Raw genomic sequence first — 21,621 nt, 5'->3', positions numbered from 1 at the left:
ACGAGCCCAGGCGCGCGACCACCGAGTCTCCTCGAGCGCTCGACCGCCGTGAAGTGTGCGCCGCCGCGAGCTAGGAGAAACGCCGGGATGGAGAGAGAGCTTGTGGAGCAGGCCGGATTTCAGGAACATAGAGAGGTGAGGAGATTTCTTCATATTGGAATCCATGTTGATTAGGGTTAGGTTTTGATTTGGGGGTTTTGGTTGTGAACGTGTTTTGATGATTTAGTTGAAGATTTGAATTGCTTTCGGTGATGATTCTTCTGGTTATGGGTTTGCTCTTGGTTTTGGACGAGTGTTGTTTTGGATTGGGTCTTGGCCGTGAGCTTGGTTTGCTTGTGTGTTTTTGGCCGTGAGCTAAGGTTGGCCGTGAGCTTGGTTTGCTTATTTTTGGCCGTGTGGTTCTTTTGGCTGGGAATTCTGAAATGTGTTGTTGTTGTTTAGTGTCTTGTGATAGAAAATCTGAGCCTCAAGAATTCTGAAATTTGAGATTTGATATTTCGTTCGGGCTCGGGTTTCTGTTAGTTAATTATGAGATTGAAATGTGATTTTTATGACGAGTTAAGTAATTAGAAATTGACTCGATGTTCATTTATGAATTTCACAGCTAAGTCGCAGATCAAGTCAAAGCGAGCGAAAATCGGCGGAAACTGAGCGCGTCGAAGCCGAAGAGTAGTGAATTCAGAAAAAAGATTTTAAAGCTCGATCTCACTCGTGAGTCGTTTATCGCTTTATAGCGTTAGACTCGAGTTTTAATTTTTGGATTTGAGATTGTATTCAAGGATTATTAATTATTTATTTAAGAATGTTCGAGAATTTAAATTCTGGTTAATTAATTCAGAATTCTCGGATTGTATGATTTTCGGATTATTCATTTAATTTATTTAAGACTCGTTAAATTCTCGAACCTCTGAACCGACTCGCAGTGAATCCCGATAACGAACCTTAAGCTCGTCAGCTTCTCCCGAATCATTGATTAATGAGATTTCAACAATTTGAACAACTATTGTCATTTATGTTTAGGAATTAAAGATGTAAAAAAGACATAAATTACTGAAATTGTAACATATAATTAGTCATTCATCCATTATTGAAATACACTCCAAGTTTCAAAAAGACATATAATTAGTCATTAAACTATAATAACTGAAATTAGTTCCAAAAACACATACAACTATAATAGTTCATCCATTCCTCTCGGACAAAGGAACTGGACTGTTGCATGTAGTCCGGTTGTGACCAAGTTCTCCACATCGCGAAACACTTCCTAAGAATAGGTTCTTCCCCTTGAGAATGTATCCGTCTCTTCTTCGGTCTACCGACGGCACGTGATCTGTATGTCGGAGGCTTGTCTCTCATTTATACAACAAATATGTTCACTCTCATACCTGAATAAGAAAATTTAAAAATCAGAATAACTTTAGATTGGTATGTATAATTGTAATAAAAACTGTCATAAATTGTAGACTTATAAGTCTACAGTTAACAACAATTGTAGATATCGACGTCTAGAGTTGTAGTAACTGTAGACTTATAATATCTACAATGAGACTATTTGTATATATGTATATCTACAATTACAATAACGACGTATGACGGGGACAATCTACAATTTCAGAGATTGTAGACATGTATATCTACAATTCAAGAACGCGAAAAAAACTCAAATGTCCAAAAACACGAAGAACAACACACAAACAAACCCAGCAACAAACAACACAGAGACGGCGGGTAATGACACCAACAAACCCAGAACGACACATACCTGAACTAGATCTCCGGCCATGATTTTTTTGCCTCACCACCGGATCGCGGCCATGAACAGCGTCGTGATTTAGAAACAAAGCCATGTGCTGAATCTCAACAAGGCCGGATCACGGCCATGAACAGCGTCGTGATTTAGACACAAAGCCATGTGCTGAATCTCAACAAGGTTCATCCTCATGTGCTCACGCGCTCGAGCTCGTCGGTGGTGAGCGAGGACGACCAACATAAAAAGGTAAGCTTTTTTTGTATGTCAAAATGAACGAGAGAGAAAAACAGAAGAGATAGAGAGAGAGAGAGAGAGAGAGAGAGAGAGAGAGAGAGAGAGAGAGAGAGAGCTCTGGGAGGTGAGAGCTTTTTTGGTTTTATGAGCAAGTTTTGGATTAAAATGAACAAAATTAAAAATTAATGGACAAAGAGGGTAACAAAGATTTATCTCTCCTCGTATTGGTAGTATAATTGTCCAAAAACATGGATCACAATATTTTGGTCCAAACTTTCCAAATCACTACTAGTTGAGCCCATTTCCCTCCTGGTTTTGGACGGTTGGCTTCGTGAGTGAGCCTTTCCCTTTTGGCCCAAGATTCTTTGGGAAAATGATGGGCCCGAATGAAGTTCTTGGGCCATTTGGCAAGATTTTCTGGTTCCTGTTGTCACACTTGGAGGGTCACACACAATGGTCGACTCGACGGGATGACTTGATACCTTAATCTTCAACATTCATTTAAGAGAGAGTTAACATAGGTCTAGGTCTACGTGAACAGTTTATTTTTTTCCTCTCATTTATTTATAATTTGTTTGTATACTAATTCTCACTATTTAAGCAACTTTATAAAATTTGCATGGTACTGCTCACGTTTCAAATAAAAGCAAATCTTAATTAAAAAACTCAACTGAAATAATTTTATTAAAACTGAAGAATCTTAAAGTATAATATAACTCAAAGAAAATATCAAATGGATAGGAAAAGATGACACATTGATCACAAACATATTGATTACAAATAAGAAATGTTGGTTACCATAGCTCAATTATTCTCTGGTAATTTGTTACAGGAATCAAGCTGAATTTATTGCAGACTATATTCTTGAGAGATTTAGGTAGAGATTCAAGCCAAATTACTTAGATACGCGCCAATAGAAAAGAAAAAAATTCATTTATCATAATCCGAACAAAAATCACGCTTGCCGTAATAAGCTGAAAATGATGATTACACCAAAAGAAAATATGCAGATTGTTTGAGCACTAAACAGTCAATAACAAGAGACTACGACTTCACATACGGATGCATCAACACTAAACAGCTTGCACTAACTATACTCCAAGAATTTACGAAAGTTTAAAGGAGATGCATTAAAAAAAAATTTCTTAAATAGACGAGGCTACATTATTTCATTAATATTGGAAGTAGTAAGGTCATGTACTCTTATATATTGAAACAAACAAAACAAGGTAACGTAATTCGATCATGTTTTGACTGATTTTATTTACCAGCTCTGTGTTAGACTATAGATCAAAACAAGGGGTCTAAGGAAGTCTAATTTTTAATCTTCTTTTCTCTCTCTTCAAGTTTACTCTCTCTCTTCACATGGCTTGTGCTCGATGGCCGGGAGGTTCCTTCTTCATCGCCTCTCTGACGCATCGGGATGGCGTTCTCAGCCGGAGTTCCGTCGTGGGCAGACTAACCAGCTGGAGTTCTCTTGGAAGACGCAAACTTTATGATAGTGTGCACTGTAATTTTGACAAATAAATTTTTAACTATTTTCAATAATCAATTAGTTTAGTATCTATTTGTATACATTTTTTTTTTCAAGTTTTTCAATTTCGTCAAAATGCACTTACCATTTAAATAAATCATATTAGAAAAAAAAGCCAAATTATTTATATTTGAATCGGGCATGACGTAAATCGTATTCATAATTAATAAAAGACAATAGAGACTATTAAAACAAGACGGCCTAAAGGTGGTATCACGCCACTACACAAATTCTATTGAAACTTATTCTTCCTTTGATGGCGCTGGCACTACACGTACATACGTAACCATGAACGGACAAACTCATTACTATAAGCGAACGTCGATATCAGCAATATTCTATTGGAGTTTTGGCTCGCCGTTATAACCATTGCTCGCTCACGTACGTTTCTGCTCCGTTGAGAGCACGCAATATTTCCTCGGGACCTGCTCCATCGAGCCCCATGGACCGCAGGGTTCGCCCCGTCTGGCTAAGGTTCTCTTCAAGTACACGGCTCGCCTCGTGAACGATCGACTCCATAGTTTTGACGTCGACGTTGCAGATCTTCGCTATCGCCACCCAAGGAACCATAATGTACTTAACATCCTCAGTCAGGTAGCGATGATTCATTGTCGTCGGGGTCTCGATATCCGCGTATCCCTCGAAAATCTCGTAAAATTCCCTCGGACCCGGCGCGTCCGTCCCGTACCACTTCTTGGAGTAATCGAAGTCGGTTTCAGACTTGAGCCCTAACGCCCGGACTATAGCGAGACGCTCCGCGTCTACAGAGTTAACCCTCTCGATCGCTTCGGCGACAAACGTACCGTAGAAGTTCGGAAGTGGACGAAGCCTACATTGTATAGCTTCCTTGGCGTTGAGAATCCCCGCAGGGTGGGCCACCGGATTCGCGTTCGAGAAGAAGATCGACGCTATGTTCGGGTACCACTCGAGACGATTGGGGAAGAGCGTAGATATTCTGTCTTTCGACGCCGATGAAAGATCTTCCGAGGCAGATATCTCAAAAGCGGACTTGATTCCCAGCATGTTTATCGTGGCCCCGCTCTGGCGACACGCGTACGGAGAAGTGGTGGTCTCGATTATCGCCTTTGGGCTCAGCTCGGAGCTTAGGATTTGCTTGGCGATTTGCGTGGTTCCACTTCCGGGGAGCGCGACAAGGAACGACGCACTCAAGTCGAATAGAGCCAAGGCGTTGAGAATACTCTCGTGCCCGAGGGTCGGCACAGCGAGGACTATGAACTCGGCGGAAGAAACCGCCCGACCTAGATCATCTTCTAGGTTGGGCTTGAACGCGCCGTCGTTGGCAGAGCCGCGGAGGTAGAGGCAACCAAGTTCGGCGACCTCGTTGAAGCTCAATCGATGGTTCTCGGGCACCCATACGGTGACCTCGTAGGTATTCTTATGCCAGAGAAGAAGATCACCGGCGAGAGTGAAAGCTAGGTTTCCAGCGCCGAGGATCGCAACTTTCGTCATTCTTGTAGTAAGGGAATTAAGAAGAAGATACTTCTGGTTTGATGATCAGGTTAATGGGTAAGAGAAGGAATAAATGTCGTTTTATACAATAGTATACGCATGGTTTGCCTTTTACAGCAAGCGAAATGGCCGCCATTATAGGCTTTGTCCAGATTGTGTGTGTTCCGTTAGGAGGTTCGTTTTGTTCACTGTGTCGCCTTTATTGACATTGACAATTAGCTGATCAGAAACGAGGTTTCAATATAGCGGGCAGAAGGATGACGTCATCTTGGTGTCATGGTATCATATATAGAAAGACGGCTGTGATTACGTAAACGCAATCCCTATGAAAAATTTCAAAAATCATCCACGGTGAACGCTACTCGACTTAAAAAAACCAGCTTAGGGATGAAATGATTACGGAATTATAACTGAAAACCAAATAATACGAAAATAGCAAAATAATGTATCGGTGATCGTGATAGGTATGATTTTGTTGCAAAATAAAGGGTATGTGGGGTGTAGAACTCTAGGTATAATTGCCGTATTTAAGTACAATATTTTAGTGGCGGTTATATAAAGCCATAACAAAATCGAGTAAGTGCAGACCGGCCGGCTGTTATATGGATCCATAGATTGAATTCAGGGCATAAAAATTTCCTTGGGAAAAAATGATATAGTTAATGTATTATCAACATTGATAAAACTAAGAAAGAATTATTAAATTTTAGTATTTATTCATATATGAATTTACTAGAAAAAAAAAACATTTGAACTATTTAAAATACATATTTAAAATATAGTGATTGCGTATCAGTATATGGTTACTAAAGAAATTTCAAAACACAAAGAATAAAAAAAATATAAACCTGAAAAGATCTTCTTAAATAAAATAAGGTTATAAAAAAAAATTAAAATGACAATATGGAGTATTGAACTTAATTTGTTTTGTTGGAGGCATTGTAAATCCATCGGGATATACTTCTAATTATTTTGAATAAACTGCATAATTCATTATAATGGAAGAGAAAGACTAAATTTTATTATATAAAGAAATGTATTTAATAAGTTTTTACTGTTGCAACAAAATTTTAAAAATGGGCCGTTTGGTTTAGTATTCTAAATTTGTTTTTTGTTTTTAAATTTTGTTTTCTGATTCTAATTTTAAATTTAAAAAACAGATTTAGAATTACGTTTCAGAATATTTTAAAATATTGTTTGGTTATGTTTTACATTCAATTGTTTTAGAGTTTAATTTAAAATATAAGAGAGATAAAAAAGAAAACACCTTTTTCATTGTTTTCTGTTTTCTAAACAAATTTTTAAGAAAAAGAAACATGATTCTAAATCTGTTTTCTAAATTAATAACCAAACATATTTTATAGTTGTGTTTTCTGAAATTTAGAATTAGAAAACAGAAAAGAATATTAGAATCACAAACCGAACAGGGACTAAGATTCTAAAGATCGAAACTTGTTAAGAAAATAATAGAATTTTGTAACTGACTAGGTCACCTTAAACTCAAAGTTTGAGATTTAACCCACGTTTGAAGAGTTTTAGAAAAATATCCAATTATATTAAGTGACACTAGCGATAATGGGTTAAAATTCAATATTTGTCCTTAAGTACGTTTTTTTTCTTTTAGATTCATCACTTCCTCTCTCTTGTTTTTTAATTCGTCAATTTCTCTCTCTTATTTTTTTTCAAACATTTTTTTTCATCAAAACTTCAAAAATCTATATATATATATATATATATATATATATATATATATATATATCATACGAACTCGAAATTGAGTGATTCAAAATCCTACAGATTCGTGGCACCGAGATCTTCAAAAATAGACCCATTGTGTTTGATGAAAAATCATGTTTAATGCATCATGTTTACGTTTCTATTTATTTCCAGATGATTTCCGAAAATTTTCAGTTATTTCCATGTGGTCAACGCCATCCGCCTCTGCAGAGGGAAGCTTGACGTGACGACCTGCCAGAGCTGCCTGAACGAGACGGCCCACATGATTCTCGAGGGCTGCCCGATGAAAAAGCAGGCGATTCTGTGGGGCGAGCGGTGTATGATCCGTTACTTGAACAGGCTCATCTTTTCCACCGAAGAGGAGGAGCCAATCAGGATGTTACCGAGCCCACACGACGCCGTTCTTCTCGACAGACTCGTTTCCAAAGCTTCTTCTGCAGCCATCAAGTACACCTACGGCAACGAGAAAGTCCCCAACGCCGAGCCGATCTACGCGCTGCTTCAGTGCACCCCGACCTGTCCACGGAGAAGTGCAAGAGCTGCCTCGAAGACTCGGTTCAGAGGATCCCAACCTGCTGCGACCAAAAAAGCGGGGCGAGGATCCTCAAGCCCAGCTGCACACTCCGTTACGAGACCGGGTCGTTCTACGACGAGTCCTCCGCCCCGGGAAACAGCGTGGAGTGCACTCAGAGCGCCGAATACTGCTGGAGCTGTAACGATGCCTGAAGCGATCCCCAGAACAGAACGTTCACGGAAAAGTCCGGACCGCCCTCTCCGCTTTCGCGTCCAACGCCAGCCGAAACGACTACGGGTTCTACAACTCGTCCGTCGGAGAAATCCCCGAGAGAGTCAACGCGATGGCGCTCTGCAGAGGCGATGTCTCCCTGGACGAGTGCCAGGGCTGTATCGCGAAATACAGGGATACGTTGCTGGGCAAGTGTCCGAGAAGAAGAGATGCGGTTTTCTGGGACATGCTGTGCATGATTCGGTACTCGAACAAGCCAATCTTCTCCACCGTGATGAACGAGCCGAAGGCTCTTATCCCGAGCTTGAACAAGGTTTGGAACACGAATCTGTTTGCAGTTACGCTCAAGCCCTTGCTGGACAACTTGACTAGCTTGGCTGCCTCTGGCGGTTCAACGATGAAGTATGAATCGGGTCAATCCAAGGTTCCGGGCTACGAGACCATATACGCGACAATGCAATGTACGCCGGATTTGGACGAGGGGCAGTGCCGTCTCTGCCTGAATGAGGCCATGAATATCATTCCACAGCAATTTGAGGGGAAGCAAGGGGCCAGGATTCTCAAGCCCAGCTGTAACTTGAGGTATGAGGTCAATCCATTCTTTCAACCAAGGACATATCTGAGACCCTCTTCCAAGTCATCCAAAGGTACGTCATGCAAGTATACTAATTTACATACATGTAACATACTGTCTCCTCAAAGATTTACAAGTTTGATACAAAATTATATACATAAAACTAGAATTTGAGACTTGTAACAGAAAAAAAAAAATCTGAAACTTGGGTGCTTTAGACAATGAAGTTGTTAATATCTCTCAAGTTTTGAATTCTGAACTATAATACAAGGGCTCAAAGCCGATTTTAGAACGGTTTACAATTTGCAGGAAAGAGAATTGCCATTACAGTTGCGATACCAATTGCGACTCTGGCGCTTCTTACACCCCTTGCTGCTTGTATCTATGTAAAGAAAATTAGAAATCGAAATCAGAATCGCGGAAGTAAGTCATATACTCTGTGCAGTAATTTTAATCATTTTTTGTTTTGGAAAAATCCTCTACAAATAGTAAACCTTTTTCTTTTGTTTTGAAGCTCCGGATGATATGGATGTTGCAAAATCTTTATACGTTTTGACTTCGATATTGTACGACAAGCGACAGACAACTTTTCAGTTGATAACAAGCTCGGAGAAGGAGGCTTTGGAGCTGTTTATAAGGTTTTAGAATAAAAAGAAATAATTACTTAAACAATATGAGCATGATGAGTGGCTGTTGACTTTGTTCTTGTACTTAGTTTACATGTGAATTAATTTTCAGGGTGAACTAGAAAATGGCCAGATTATTGCTGTGAAGAGACTTTCAAAGAGTTCTGGACAAGGTGATAATGAGTTTATGAATGAAGTTATCTTAGTTGCTCGGTTGCAACACCGGAACTTGGTCCGACTCCTAGGCTTGAGTCTGAAAGATGATGAAAGACTTCTGATTTATGAATACGTTCCCAATTCAAGTCTGGATCGCTTTCTTTTCGGTAAGTTTATGCTATGTCACTAATTGAATCCGCATACTTTGCTGCGATTTGTACAAGAACTAAGGATTCCTTTGGTTTGACTAATTATATAGTTCCTCTGTTTATAATTCTGTTTTTTATTTCGTCTAGTTTCTCTACTTGTGTCCCTTTTTGTTCTTTTACTAATTGAAACCTCATACTTTACTGTGATTTATGCAAGAACTGAGGATTCCTATGGTTTTACTAATTCAATAGTTCCCCTGTTTACAATTCTGTTTTCTATGTTTTATTTCCCTCTACTTGTGTCCCAATTTAATCTCCACTATTCAATTCTCAAGTTTTGTGATAACACCAGTTAACTGTCATAAGGCTGCTATATCTCAAAATCTATATACAATGAAAGAAGTATTTAAGGACCTTATAAAGATGTGGCTTTTTAAGCTCACTAATCTCATGCTGTTCCATCTCAAATTGAGTTGAAAAATAAAAGAAGTAATTCATGAGTATACACACCTTGTTAAATATCTTTTATCATTTTGATGCGTGATTTTTGGCTTGGTTACACAGATCCAACAAAGCAAGCTGAACTGAACTGGAATATACGCAACAAAATTATCCAAGGCATTATCCGCGGACTTCTCTACCTTCATGAAGATTCTCGTTTGAGAATCATTCACCGTGACCTCAAAGCCGGTAACATTTTGTTGGACGAAGAGATGAACCCCAAGATCGCAGATTTCGGAACGGCACGCTTGTTTAACTTCGATCAAACTCCAAGCAATACCAGTCGAGTCGTCGGGACTTAGTAAGTGTACACTTCACCCTATATACGAAGCCTACACTACATATCATCTTAATCTTTTCAGCTCATGAATTCTCCACCGGTTCAGTTACTGAAATTTATGAACTCACTCTTGTAACCTCATATTAATTTTTATTTTTACAGCGGATATGTGGCTCCAGAGTATGCACTTCTGGGGAATTCTCAGTCAAATCAGATGTCTTCAGTTTTGGGGTTTTACTTCTGGAAATAGTAACTGGCCAAAGGATAAGTAATTTCCATGAGAGTGGAGAAGGAGACGACCTCCTAACCTATGTAAGTGCAGAAATGATAACTTTGAGGTCCTTTTGATTAGCAATGATTTCAATATTCTTTTTATACGTCCATAGCATACACTACACCAAGATTTAAGAGCTTAAAATAACTTGAACATTATATCATATAATCATACAGGTTTGGAAAAAATTGGAGTGAAGGGACAGCTTCCAATATTATCGATTCCACGATATCAGACGGCTCAAAATCAGAAAATATTCGATGCGTACACGTGGGATTGCTGTGCGTTCAAGAGAACGTTGCCGACAGACCGACGATGAATTCGATTGCTCTCATGTTCCACAGCCACTCCATCAGCATTGTGGTGCCCTCGAAGCCAGCCTTTTATGTGCAGAGTTCTATGGGCGAAGGCGCGGTTTTAGAATTTGATGTGAGCTCTAGAGCAACCAACATTGACTCTACAAAAGACTCGGGAAAAGACTCCTTAAACGAGGTGTCTATTTCCGACTTTCTCCCTCGCTAGTGATCAGAGCTGTACTAAAATTCAGCTATTTCTACGGATCCGCGAATCCAAATGTCTTTTCGCTTTGTTATATAAAACTATGTCCCAAATCATGGTATGCGAATTTCCTTGTTATCTTCAAAATAAATCCCTTGGTACTTTCTTTTTAATGCGAGTCTTTTGTAATGTTTGTTTAGTTTGTATGTTTCTTCATCTCATGTTAGGAATATATGTCAACTAAATGTTAGTTATATTGAATGAAAATAATGTGAAGAAATGTCACCTGTTTTGTCATGTAATGTTGCATCTCAAAACATATATATAAAAATAGAAATATTTTGTGTAAATTTATTTTATTTTAAGTAATGCTTGCTTTGAATAGTATAATACAAGGTAGGTCGAGCAGCCTCTGTAGACAGAGCACTACTCCGAAATTTCAAATGACGCATATGCTAGGGATGCAATATTAAATGCTTCCGGTAGCCAAGGGTAAACCAGATGATAAAATAAAGAATTAATGACATATTTAGTCCCTCAACTATGTAGCTTTTAACGGCTTGCACCCCGAACAAAAAAAACGGCGAAATCAATCCTCCGTGTGAGTCATTACTATGAATTTGGTCCTTCTGTTAAAGTGGGCGTCAAAAATGCCGGAATTGGACCACGTGTATATCACGTGTTGGGCATGAAATGGGTAATTATTGTTTTGCCCTTCGTAGTTATCAAATAAAATCCCCAAAACGAGTAAGTTAGGGTTGAAACGAATAAAATCTCAAATCGAGTAAGTTAGGGCTGAAACGAAGATGACGATTTGAAGTTTCTTTTGTTCATTTAGGGCTGAAGACGAAGATAGCCAAGTAGAAGATGGAATCTAGTAACATATCAGCAAGAAAATCGCGCACACAAGTGAGCTACGTCGGCGAGTCGACAAGTGTGCGGCGACGAGCTCCGGAGTGTCGCTGCGGGCTTAGTGGGGTGGAACGCACGTCATGGACGATAGATAATCCGGGTCGAAGATTTTTTGGATGCCCTGAGTTTAAGGTACGTCTAATTTTTCAAATAAGAAGTTAAATTTTTTTTAAATAATCGGTTAAGAAAATCCTGGTTTTACCAGAACAAGGACATGCCAGGATGTGGATTTCATGAGTGGCTGGACCCCCCAATGTGCTCAAGATCTAAGGCGATAATACCTGGACTGTTGAAGAGGATTAATGCGTTTGATGGAACGATGTCGGAGTCGATCACTGAAGAAATTCGCGACACCGAACGCAGGGCAATAAATGCGTCAACCGATTTGAAACATATAAAATTGATGCTATGTGTTGTATTAGTTATTGTTTTTGTACTGTTGGTCAGGTAGAAGATGGTGTGATTTACAATCATGGTTTGGTGATTGACTGTAGAACCTTGATAGTAGTTGTGGAACCTTGATCGTAGTTTTTGTTGTGTGTTATTGTATTAGTTGTACTTTTGGTCAGGTAGAAGATGGTGTTGATTTACAAATTGTTGTAAACTCTTTTGTGAACCTTGATTGTGAACTAAATGAACAAATTGCAGTGTAGTTTATTGGACTTGTGAAGTGTATTTGTGAAAGCAATGACAATGACAATTCTTACAAAATTGGACGTTGACACTTGAGACACTATAAATGAGAATATGATCTTTGATTGTGTCTAAGTTTAGAATACATAATAGTTACATAATACATATTACCGTGCAAAGTACATACCAAAAATTCCAAAATGAGAATATGATCCTTGATTGTGTCTAAACATGGCTACAGGTGAACCGAGCAAAATACATATTACCGTGCAAAGTATCGAATACATAATAGTTACAATGTATTAGCCTTTTTTACAAAACAACCTTGTCCATAAGCAAAGCAGTAAACCAAAAGTGTTACAAAACGAAGACCTCAGACAGGCTTGATCTTAGTCCTTGATTGTGTCTAAGTGTTTCTGAATAAAACCCGGGGTTGCATCACGTCCTTCCTTGTGCTTTGAGTCCTAAACCTAGGGCTTCTCTGTACAAAACAAAATAAGTATATTATCTTCTACACTTCTATCTTCTAACTTGGCAGTAAATTAAGTGTACCAATTTATACCCTTAATGGCTGCATAGGCTGCGATGTTTGTGTAGGCTGTGATGCTTGAGGTGGTTGTGTAGACTGTGATGCTGGAGGTGGTTGGGTAGACTGTGCTCCTGGAGGTGGTTGTGTGTTTTGTGATGCTCGAGATGGTCTTCCATGCCTCTGTTTGACTCAACAAACGTGTACCATTCAGAATACATTACATGAAAATGTGTCATACATAATAAACTGAAATGAACCTTACCTGGTTTTCTTGCTCCCGTTTGAAACATGTTTTGATATTGTGCCCGTCTTGACCACACTTAGAGCACTTTGAGATGACATATTTCCTTGTCATTTTTGTTGCTCGCCTAGGAACAATTTCATCATGTTGGAGTCGTCCGAGCTTCTTTGGATGTCCAGGTTTGACTCTGTCTGGTGGCATGGACATAGGTGCCAAACCAGTTCGTGGCCATTGTTCTAACGGGTTAATTGGAATAATCTTATGAGCGTACGTGTTCTGGTAAGCTGGCTTCTTGTACCAATCAGACACATAACTCACCGGGTCGGCCTTATTGAACCAAATGCAACTAATTGCATGAGAACATGGTATGCCTATACATAATTTAAACTTAAACAGATTACTTGAAAGCTATATAATGTATTGTACAAACAGAGTTTATCAAAGCTAACAGATTACCTGAAAGATCCCATCTATTGCAAGAGCATGTCTGCCTTGTCAAATTCACCGCGTACTGCGATCCATACATGTTGGAGACTTGGAAATCAGCGTCACCGGCCCACGTAGGTATATTTTGTGCACTTAGCACTTTGTTCACTTCCAGGATCTTGTAATTGCGTGGTCCTATATCAGCTTTCCATTTATCTGCAGCCAGTCTTTGTTTGGTGAATCTCTGAAGGAGATACATCCGTATGCTCTCCAACATGGACAAGATCGGTTTCTGTCTTGCCATTAGCATTGCCCTAGTACCATTGAAGCTTTCGCAGAGATTATTCAGAAGAATCTCACACTTTGGTCCCGACCTAAAATTACACCTTGCCCAATGTTGAGGACGTTTTTCAATTAGCCATTTATAAGTGTCTTCGTCTTCAGCCTTGATAAGCTCTAGTTCTGCCTCACACCGAGGTCTTGAGAACTCCATAGCCGCGGCCATCATTTTAGTCTTCAAAAATTGGCCTTTAAAAACTTGTTACATTTCAGCGACATTACTTAATCATTCCACTGACATTTTAGAAGACATGAGTTTACTTACCTTGGTGAAATTTCCTTGAAGATGACGTGCGCAATGTCGGTGTTCACCTTGAACTGAACCCTCATCCCAGATATCATTCAAAGCCTCTTGCAAACCCTTTTGTTTATCGGAGATGAAGGTCCAATGGTGTCCGTTGTTTATTTTCAGATCTTCCTTCAAGAACTTGAAAAACCAATTCCATGATGACTTTCCTTCTGACTCGACCACAGCATAGGCAATAGGGAACATAGAATTGTTAGCATCTATCCCTATTACCGAAAGTAACTGCCCGGTATGGTGACCTTTGATATGGCAACCATCAACACCAATCACTGGTCGGCAGTGTGCAAACCCTTGTTTGTAAGCCTGAAAACAGATGTATATCCTCTTAAAAACTGGTTTACCTTCGGGGCCTGCTTCTGTTTCTATTTCAACTGTTGAACCCGGGTTTGACCGCTTCAGTTCCGCTGCGTAGTCCCATAGAGCCGCGTACTGCTCTTTGTTAGACCCTTCTATAGCCTTAGTAGCAATCCTTTTTGCCCTGTATGCTTTCACGACATTACACTCTAGGACATAGTCCTTTAGTACACGATTCATGAAATCCGGTGCTGACCAAGATTCTTGGTCTTTGAATGACTGCATATACGTCTTGGCCAGCCATGCCGATGTAGCAAATCTGTTGCGATTCACTCTGGGACAAGAGTGGACAGGATTGTACGTCTTGATAATGAATACACCACTGGTTCCCAAAGTAGACGCGTAACAAACCCACGAGCATGCTTTATCCTTACACTCAGCCCTTCCACGTCTCTTGTCATTTTTCGTAAAGTAGATGTCTTTGCCTTCTCGAATAGCGTATTCTCTTATTGCGTCTTTAAAAGCTTTAGAACTAGGGAAAGATAACCCTAATTTAAAGCTCAAAAGTCTCATATCCGTGTCTGGTCTAAACTCTTGAAACCGGGGAAGCTTTTTCTTTGGGTTTCTCTTGTTCCTATACTTTTCATCTTCAGCTTCAATTTCATCATCTGTTTCAGTGTCATAACCTCCAACGTCTTGGTCGATGTCGTAGTCACCATCACTGTCATCTTCAGAATCATCGTCACTGAGAAGACGCTTGCCCTTATCACGATGCCCTGCAAGCGCATCTTTAACACCTGGCATGTCCACGTCGATTTCCTCGTCACTCAACTCGAACCCAAAATCTTCCTCAGTTGGTTGACTTTGGTACGCTGCCCATGTATCAGAATCCATGTCTGACATGTTATGCTCATCATCATGTTGATCGAGCTCAATAGACTATTCTTGCTCACTAGGCTTCCCAAGCTGTTGTTGCTCACTCGGCCCTTCATGTTGTTCTTGCTCACTCGGCTCTTCATGTTGTTCTTGCTCACTAGGTTTCCCATGCTACTCAGTGGTCCCAAGTCCAACCCATTCACTCTTTTATTCTTTCTTTTGTTCGACAAAAACAAAACGCAGTGGTCCCAAGTCCAACCCATTCACTCTTTTATTCTTTCTTTTGTTCGACAAAAACAAAACGCAGTGGTCACAAGTCCAACCCATTCATTCTTTATTCTTTCTTTTGTTCGACAAAAACAAAATATTGAAAACTCACCATATCCCCCAGTTTGCATCGGTGTTTGATTACTTTTGGAAGCAGATTTCTTTTTCGGCGTCGATTTCCTCGTTCCCACGGACTGAACTGATCTATGCGGCGCCTTCTTCGCCGGAGATTTTCCCTTCGTTTTCGCCATTATGAAATTAGGGGTTTTTTTTCCGGGAATTTAAACTTTGTTTTCCTTTCTATTAGTTTAGAATTTTATCAGAGCATTTCATTCAAGATTACCAAATTACCAAATTACCCATTTCATGCCCAACACGTGATATACACGTGGTCCAATTCCGGCATTTTTGACGCCCACTTTAACAGAAGGACCAAATTCATAGTAATGACTCACACAGAGGATTGATTTCGCCGTTTTTTTTGTTCGGGGTGCAAGCCGTTAAAAGCTACATAGTTGAGGGACTAAATATGTCATTAATTCTAAAATAAACATCCTTCTAAAACAAATGATATTTGAAGCAATGGGGATACATCTCATTATTTCAGTCCCCGGAGCGTCTCTCAACAGAGGATCCACGATATTTGAAGCCGTACCATCCTTCCAATTCCTCCATGCCTAAACAAATAAATTGCTTCAGTTTATTTGGACAGTCAGCAAAAGAATATTGTTGAATGGTTTTTTTTTACTTACATAGCTTAAGAGGTCTTCTACGCGATCTCCGTGACGGAAAAAATTGTTCTTTTATCCACTCACTATTTCCAAAAGTAACACTCCAAAGCTAAATACGTCTGATTTAGGTGAAAAGTGTCCGTGCATAACATACTCTGGTGCCATGTATCCACTTCAGAAGAAAAGACGAGGAAGTAATTAGTATACAATTTTTTAAGATTATGGAGACAAAAGTTGTTAGAACCGTTGAGCTTACTATTCGACTTGTATTTCCTTGAGTTTGATCAACTACAAATAATCTCGCCATTCCGAAATCCGCTATCTTGGGATGCATTTCTTCATCTAACAAAATGTTACTTGCTTTGAGATCTCGGTGAATGATTGTCAAACGAGAATCCTCGTGTAAGTAAAGTAGTCCTCGAGCAAACCCACCCTGTCCTAGCTTATTTGCCTCATCAAAGTCATCGGTTGCTATTCTAATGTTTTCGAAACTATACTGTAAAGATTCGGCTGTTACGATGTCTTCATCATGATCGTATAATGGCCGCTCAGCTACGAAACGATACAAATCAGTTAGATTCAGCGTAAAAACTTTGTTGCTGGCATGCATGTTACGAAACCTATAGCTTTTTCGTTAAATATAAAAGATTGAATGAGATTGATTTTTATGCTTACTTGAGATATCCTTTTTCTTTTTTATTCTTAAACACACGCAGACAAAGATGGTCAGCACCGCGCAAGCCAGAGCAGCTATAACTACAGTTCTAGTTGTGTTACTCCTATTTCCTGCAAAATCAACAAATAGTAAGCAGAGATTTTAGCAACATTGAAAACAAATTTTAAAAATTGTACGAACTAAACCACTTAAAATGTTGATATTGTAAAGTAGCCAACGTTTCAAGATGTTAAATAACATAGCCAACTTTAGTGATGTGGCAATTAATTCAAATTTTGCATTCCAATTTTATTTTTTTGTTATTTTAATCGGTCTTTGCTTTTGTTTTAGTTGATGGGGTCATTAATTGTTGATTTTTTTTACTTTAAGTTTATTAATTATCACAATGACTTTCATTACTTTTATATATAGCAATTATGTGTATATCAAGAGACAGAGAGAGAGAAGGTAAAAAAAGATCCATATATATACTATATTTATATATTCCTTACTTTTTTTATGTAGCAATTATAGATATAAAAGAGAGAAGTTAAAATAAGATTTATATTTATACTCTATATATATATATATATATATATATATATATATATATATATATATATTGAATAGTGGAGTAAGAAAATGAAGGCCATGTATGTCAGACTGAGTCCTCTCTCTCTCTCTCTCTCTCTCTCTCTCTCCCAATACAAATCTGGTACCAAGTCCTTGTTCCAGATCTAAACGCCTCGGCCGCGAATGATGCCGTTCTTCCGTTCCCGATATACTTGCCCTCGGAGTAGTTGAAGGTTTCGTAGCCCTCCATTCTTTCATATTTGAACTCATCCTAGTTGGTCGCTTCGCTCCTCCAGGAAAATCATCCATTGCCGGATCGAGACTTTTCCCCGGCACTACTCTCTCTCTCTCTCTCTCTCTCTCTCTCTCTCTCTCTCTCTCGTAGAATCAACCGTTTGCCCAGAGGTATTGTTTCGATCCGTATATTGGTGTTTATGCAATCGGATCGGTATATTTGTGTTTATTTCATTATCATTAAGTTTTCTATGAAAACTATTATTTCTATATAAAATAATTAGCTAACTAAGCCATCAAAAGTAGAGAATGGCTAGTTAACCAATGTTTCGTAAATTTTTGATAAATAGCCACTAGTAATTATTTACACCGTTGAAATATGTAAATATACCCATTAATTATTCATATTTGAGGTGAGAAGTTTTGGTGGATATTTGCGTATTTTAAGCGGTGTAAATAATTGATGATGGCTATTTACATAAAATTTATGAAACGTTGGCTATATGACAATTTTCAACATTTCATATGGCTATTTATCCACTGGATCCTTTTTATATTTATTTGTGTTAATTTTGGTATATGTATGTAAATTTGTGTTAATTTTTCTATATTTATTTATTTGTGTTAATGTCGGTAAATTTGTAATGCAGCCTGAATGAATCTAGGAGACTACGACGCATTGACGAGAAAAAGTTGAAGCAGAGAAATAAACTCATCGTTAATGGAGAGAGAGAGAGAGAGGGAGAGAGAGAGGGAGAGAGAGAGAATTAAGGTATGAGGGATTATTATACGTGATTATCGTCAACTCATTTAATGACTCGTTTTTTATTTTTTATTTTAAAATGTTTATTGAAGGGCATTTTTGATATTTGATCCTCGTTAGTTTTTGTTAATGGTTATTTTACTAAATTAACTAAATATTAACTATTTAGCAAAACATAAATTTCCTATTTTTTTAAAAGAAAAATGAAGTTTACTATTGACTAGTTGACTATAGCCCAATTTTAAAACTCGTCGTATCCCATTTTAAGATTATACTCTTTTCATTCTTATCAATCATAATCATATATTATTATATTATTAGAGTGTATTTTCCTTTTTAACGAATATCTTTAATGATTATATTGGTATTTATAAATACAACACTCTATTCATTAATACACAAAATTGATTACAAATTCTATTAAGCAGTACTTGCGAATTCTTTTTATCTTTAACAATTTACTAATTTAAGAAAATAATTTATTATATTAAAAATTTATAATTTTCAACCAATTGTTTATTGACCCTAAAAATTGTAATATTATTATAGCAATTATTAAAAAACACATTGAAAAAGGACTGCAAATTTTAAAAAATAAAATCAAAAAGTCAATAAAAATAAATGTCAAAGAAAATTTTCACGGTCAAACTTCAACTATTACTATAAAACGTAGAAATGAGTTAGGCTATTTTTTTAGTTTATAAGCAACCAAGCCCCATTAAATTTATTATTTGCTATATATCCAATATTTAATAAATGATAATTAATTTACCACTGTATTTATTAACAATAATTAATTGACAACTTTTTTCCAAGTAACCCTCTCATTAATTGTTAATGAGAGAAAATTATATGGACAAAATTATCAATTAATGATGTTAATAAAATCAGTGTCTGATCTATTATAGTTAATCAAACAGTACTTAATTAGGAAATTTAAAAATTCTAGTACGCGGATATATAACTATAGAACTCATTTAATATTTGAATAATTGAACCACTAATAGTTTTTTTTGGCTAATTCATATATATATATTTTTTAAAATAGTGGTATAATTGAAGCTTTTATAAAAAAAAATAAAAAAATAATAAAAAAAAATTAAAACCTCAAAGGGCGGTGGAATTTTTTAAAAAACCGAGTCCGTAAAGTTAAAAATTTACTGCGACTAATTTTCAAGGTCAACTTTATGCTACTATGTTTTCAAGATCGGCGGCATAGAAAATAATAAAAAATAAAAATGAAAAACCAACCGATATTATAATAATAGTAATGGTTAAATAATAAATTGTTGGAAGGATTAGGATTGTAAATAAAGAGAATTATTTACAAGTGTATAGATGATTTTTGGTTAATATTTGAGTGGGGTTCACTCATCGGAATTTGTTAATTCTTGCGTATTCTTATTCCTCGTTGCGACGAGTATAAGATTGATTATTTATTTGCAAAAATCATTAGTATAATGAATGAGAAATTGATGTTCAAAGTATGCTTAAAAGAACACATTTGTTATGTGTAAATGAGGTGAATTGCAAGAATCCCACATGAGTTTGGTAAGTGTGTTGTGTGGTGTTTATATACTATCATCTTTCTTTAGTGGTCAAGCAAGTGCAAGAGATGAGAGTGTGGGTGAGTTATCTCTTAACCCCTCGCGTGCACACACACGCGCGCTGCCGCCGAGCCGAGCCGCGCCGCGCCGGGCTCGGGCTCGGGTTTCGGAAATGTCTCGGTCTCGGGCTTGGGTTCCTTGGGCCAATCCTTATCTTTTTATTGCAAAATTCACTTACGATTTGTTTTAATTCCATAAATAACTTCTGTGTTATGTTGGGAATTAATTTATTTGCTAATTCTGGAACGTTTTCTTGTACAAATCTGTTCAGAATTGTAATCAAAGGGTATAGACAACAAGAAGGGTTGGACTACTTTGATACATATTCTCCTGTGACGAGAATAACATCCATAAGATTGATAATTGCATTTGCTGCATTACGAAATTTAGAAATTCATCAAATGGATGTAAAAACTGCTTTCCTTAATGGAGATCTCGAAGAAGAGATTTATATGACTCAACCCGAGGGTTGTTTTGCTCGTGGACAAGAAAGGAAAGTGGTAAATTGGTCAAGTCGCTTTATGGTCTTAAACAAGCCCAAAAGCAATGGCATGAGAAATTTGACACTGTGATGATGTCAAATGGATTTAAAATCAATGAGTGTGATAAATGCGTGTATATTAAAGTCACTGATCATGGTTATGTGATTTTATGTTTATATGTTGATGACATGCTGATTGTGGGTAGCAATAATCGCATGGTTCAGTCCACGAAAGATATCTTGAACTCAAGATTCGATATGAAAGATTTAGGACTTGCTGATGTAATTTTAGGGATCAAGATTACTCGTACGGTTAATGGAATTTTCCTAGATCAATCACACCATGTTGATAAAATTCTAGACAAGTTTGGAAAGAACGATTCTGGAGTTTCTAGAACTCCTATTGACATTAGTCAACACTTGCCTAAGAATAAAGGTGAATGCATCTCCCAAATTGAATATGCGAGAGTGATAGGCAGTCTCATGTACTTGATGAGTTGTACGAGACCTGATTTGGCCTACACCGTTTGTAGACTAGCTCGATATACGAGTAATCCAAGTGTTGAACACTGGAAAGCAATTGTGAGAGTACTGAGGTATCTAAGATTCACTCGTGATTACGGTCTACACTATACAAGATATCCTGAGGTCATTGAAGGTTACACTGATCTGAGTTGGATATCTGATATTCAAGATTCTAAAGACATTAGTGGATATGTATTCACTCTGGGAGGTGCGGCTATATCTTGGAAATCCTCCAAACAAACTGTGATAACTAGATCCACGATGGAATCTGAGTTTGTTGCGTTGGATAAATGTGGCGAAGAAGCTGAATGGCTTAGGAACTTCATAGAAGATATTCCTGATTGGACTAGACCCGTGCCTGCAATATGTGTATATTGTGATAACCAATCTGCTATTGGTAGAGCACATAGTGTGATGTATAATGGTAAGTCTAGACATATCCATCGACGACATAATACCGTTAGACAACTTCTCTCGCCTGGAGTCATAAGTATTGACTATGTTAGGTCCAAAGAGAACATTGCGGATCCGCTAACTAAATGGTTAAATAGGGGCCTAGTAGAGAAGACATCTAAAGGAATGAGACTAAAGCCCATGGCAAATAAAGCCAAGGCAAAGGAAACCCAACCATGATGACTGGAGATCCCAAGATCTTGATTCAAAGGGAAAATCTAACTGTCAATGGCTAAGTAAGGTCAAT

The 21,621-nt window shown here is 37.8% G+C and overlaps 1 pseudogene across 1 annotated transcript; it reads left to right on the top strand.

Moving 5' to 3' along the window:
- Positions 1-5,041: 5,041 nt before the first annotated feature.
- On the top strand, positions 5,042-10,797 carry LOC149386191 (cysteine-rich receptor-like protein kinase 15; annotated as a pseudogene). The gene is made up of 10 exons (XR_016301352.1): positions 5,042-5,045; positions 5,106-5,162; positions 5,216-5,267; positions 6,900-8,117; positions 8,354-8,467; positions 8,559-8,682; positions 8,783-8,993; positions 9,540-9,777; positions 9,919-10,068; positions 10,207-10,797. The product of XR_016301352.1 is annotated as a cysteine-rich receptor-like protein kinase 15 (transcript).
- Positions 10,798-21,621: the final 10,824 nt, after the last annotated feature.

Source organism: Urtica dioica, chromosome 9 (genome assembly GCF_054948205.1).
Source record: "Urtica dioica subsp. dioica isolate 48M chromosome 9, U.dioica_male_clone48M_v1_H2, whole genome shotgun sequence".
Classification (NCBI taxonomy): domain Eukaryota; kingdom Viridiplantae; phylum Streptophyta; class Magnoliopsida; order Rosales; family Urticaceae; genus Urtica; species Urtica dioica.
The sequence above is the reverse complement of the archived record's forward strand: the minus strand, read 5'-3'. Positions and strand labels throughout refer to the sequence as shown.